Here is a 4,099-nt window from a genome sequence, read left to right as displayed (position 1 = left end):
CTATGAAAGACAATACAAGGATAAATATATTTCTACATACATGTTCACGTTTTTACCAAAATAATATTTAATTTTAATATAAATGTTAATTATAATTTTCAAATGTATTGCAAGTATATTTAAAAATATGTAATATTATACAGGGTGTCTGATGCAAAAGTAGCCAACTTGAAAATAGTGGTAGATTGGGTTAATCTAAGGAGAAATATCATGTGCCGCGGTACAAAAGTAACAATAGTTTTCGAGTAATTAATTTACACATCTGAGCGAATGAGGATGCAGAATACGGTAGGCCGGACTCGGAAGGCATTTAAGAAAATCGATCGATGAGCGGGAGGTGGAGCGACGCGCGAGATACTATGTTTATGTTTCGGGTCGCCCGCGCCGCGCTCCCCGCCTCGCCTAGGTTTTTTCCCACCACGGTGTATCTCGTGCGTCGCTCCACCTCCCGCTCATCGATCGATTTTCTTAAATGCCTTCCGAGTCCGACCTACCGTCTCCTGCATCTTCATTCGCTCAAACGTGTAAATTAATTACTCGATAACCATTGTTACTTTTGTACAGCGGCACATGACATTTCTCCTTAGTTTAACTCAATCTATCACTATTTTCAAGTTGGCTACTATTGCATCAGACACCCTGTATATTTCAAATAAATGAAATAAAGGGCTCAGAGCCAGAACAGGATAGTAGTGTTCAAAAAACATTTAATTATAAATGGATATAGACGTTTCGGTCCTTATTGGACCATCTTCAGTATAATAAAAAAAGAGCACAATTTAGAACATTATTAAGCTAGGAATACAAATTAAAATTTAAAACAACATATACGCAGTCGGTTTGATAAGATTATAATAAATATAAAGACAGAACATATTAAAAGATAGCGCAGTCAACCTAGATAGCTGAATTCACAAAGTATTCTTTGTATTTACACTGAATTCACAAAGTATTCTTTAAGTTTTCTTTTTCTGAATTGTAATTCTTTAGGAATTCATAGAAGAATACAATAAGAGTGACAGAGGAAGTTACATGCACCATAAATCGTTTTCCTGACAACTTCTTAAAGTATTCATCTCGAATTCAATAAATGTAAACTTTATGAATTCAAGGGGAATAGTGTTAGAACAAAACTTATTTACCCAATGTATGTACACATCTAATATGCAGTAACATTGTACCATTATTATAATTTCTCACTCAACAGTGAGATACTCTCAACCGAAGCTCGTTGACAATCGGATGATTCTTCCGTTTCGGTTCTCGTCGTTCGATTCTTTCTTTTACACAATAGAACTATTGCACAAAATTAATTGCACATAACGTTACGCGCACAAAATATTGCACGTGGTAAAACGCTGCACAAGAACGTCCGGATGGCGGTTAGCGGATACTCGCGCATGACAAATATGAGGGGCAGTCAAATGAAAACCGAACACCCGCCATAACACACAGTCCGCGCGAAAGATAGCAACACTGTTGTTACGTTTCGATACTGCCATCCATGGATGGATGGATAAGGCCATCAATCCGCCCTATCACATCAGGGGTAATGGGCTGGCTCGATGAGCCTGTCCCTTGGCCTGTCCTGGGCGCGCATCGTCTTGCAGTGATGTGCGCCCTTCTCGAAATCTCCTATGCCACTCGTGCAGACTCGTCAGGGACATGCAGTGTTCACCATACATAGCAGACATGCGACAATGAACTTCGCGTACTCCAGCACCCTCCGCCACCAGAAAACGAACCACACCTCTCTGCTCTTCTTTGCTTGCCTCCATTTGAACAGCTGGACGAACACACTAGACCAGTCCGCGCACAAACAAGGACAAAAACACAACAACTGCGTGCACCTGTGAGGTACGTGTTACTATGCAGTTCTCCTACCACAGCGATGGCAGTATCGAAACGTAACAACAGTGGCTGTGTTCCGATATTCACTGCCAATACTGCAAATCTATAGTTTACGTCACATACATTTTCAGTACTGGCAGTGAATATCGGAACACAGCAAATGTTGCTACCTTTCGCGCGGATAGTGTGTTATGGCGGTTGTTCGGTTTTCATTTGACTGCCCCTTATAATTCCTTATAAATTCTTAAAGTATTCACAGTACTGAATTACAAAGTATTCATTATAATGAACTTCAGAAGAATACTTCAAGACGAATTGATTGAGACTAATTCTTCAAGAATTCTTCAGATATTCATTTTTCTAATTCTGTATGTTTTCTTTAAAATGAATTCTCTATGAACTTATGTTCATCTTTGTACTATCTGGGAAATAGATTAAAAGAGTATAGATTATATATTTCATCAGTTTTCTTAAATATCTATAATTACTCTTCATTACATCCATATGACATCTATGAGTATGCTAATGGATGTCCAATGGAAGTAGCAAATGCGGAACTGTGGATGTCTCTTAGAGATCCATAAAATTTTAAGCCTCGTCTACAATAGTCGCACAGGTTGTGTCGCATGTCGTACGAGAATGTCGTAAGTTATTTTTTCCGGTCGTAAGGCTGTCGCAGTCGCAGTCGCAGAAGCCCCTGTCGCATGGAGTTGAACCAACTTCAACTTTCTGCGACTGCGACAAGCGTGTCGCATGAGATCAGCCAATCATAGTACGTTGGCGCTAAAAGTAATCCCTGAGCTGCTTTCGCGAGAAGATCAAAATGATCCGGATTAAAATGACCCTGTGCTATGATTGGTCAAATCTGAAATTTCGTAGCATCACATTGAAATTTTATTCAATGAAATTCCAGATTTGACCAATCATAGCACAGGGTTATTTTAATCCGGATCATTTTGATCTTCTTGCGAAAGCAGCCCTGATAGCACATAAGTCTCAGTTATGTTGCAGTTATGTTGCAAAGACGTTTCAATGTCTTTGCAACATAACTGCAACATAACTGAGACATAACTGACAATGAGACTTGTTGTGCTATCAGGGATTTGCCTTGTGTTGCTAGCAGCTAGCTGATCCGGTAGTGAATTTTCTTATTGATGTCTTGGATTGAGGACGACTCCTTTTTAACAATCGAGGACGAACGAGTTTATAAAGATTTCTGAATTGATATGGCCACATTCTGGTCCAGTCAAAAAATTGTTCGTGATCTGTTTCCATCAGCTCACGAAAATAGGTTAAATGGAACCCTTTGGAACACCGTTTTTCTTCACTATTTACTGGTCGTACCCACCATCTTCTGTTGTTTGATTCAATAAGCAAACGGCAATATAAAGACAGTAAATTTAAAAATTGGGAGCAAAGTTGTAGAAAGATTAATAATCGCCGGGCATCCATTGTGGCTGCGATCGATTTGACGCTATCGCGAATCTTTGCGACTATTGTAGACACTTGTTCAGCGACACTCTTACGACATGCGACACAACCTGTGCGACTATTGTAGACGAGGCTTTACGTGGACGTCTAACGGAGGTTTTGCATCTCCATGGTGGACGTCTATTGAACATCCATTGGAGGTTTTTGTTCTGTGCGGGAAGCTTCGAAAGACTTCGATGGAACGAAGGAATCTTCGAAGGATCGATACTTCGAAGGAACAAATTTTTTATTTTCGGACATTGTATAAAAAAGTATAATGTATTCCGATCCCGAGAACTTACACCGTTTGTGCCATCCCGCTAACGCACGATGATGGAAAGTTCGTTGACTTTCTCCTTGGGCCCGATCTCATCGACCGAGAGGACGTGCGCATAGGATTGTGAAATCCTTTTTCCACTGATTTTCTGCGAGAGGTGCTTTATTACGCGCTGAGAGATACTGCGAGCTTGCTTTTTCATAGAGCAAGCGCTAGAAGGACCGACGAGGTTAGTTGGCTTGGGATTCGGCTCATCGACTCATTTAGCCGAGGCCTTGCTTTACGACGGATTCATCCGTCGCCATTTTGAGTCTCGTTACACACCAGATTCTTCTGGACGAGGGAGGTGCGCACCCCGCGATTTTATCGGGGGTTGCCTGCTGTTGGCTCTGATAGATTGATGCTGGCCATACAGATGGATCGTCTGGATTTCCAGAAGGTACTTTCTCTCTGTCTTTTCAACTTTGAGAAACGTTGCGGATAGCGACTGCGACGCACGCA

This window comes from Vollenhovia emeryi, unplaced genomic scaffold (assembly GCF_000949405.1).
Source record: "Vollenhovia emeryi isolate VEMERY1.0 unplaced genomic scaffold, V.emery_V1.0 DF939240.1, whole genome shotgun sequence".
NCBI classification, from domain to species: Eukaryota; Metazoa; Arthropoda; class Insecta; order Hymenoptera; family Formicidae; genus Vollenhovia; species Vollenhovia emeryi.
This window is presented reverse-complemented; position numbering follows the sequence as displayed.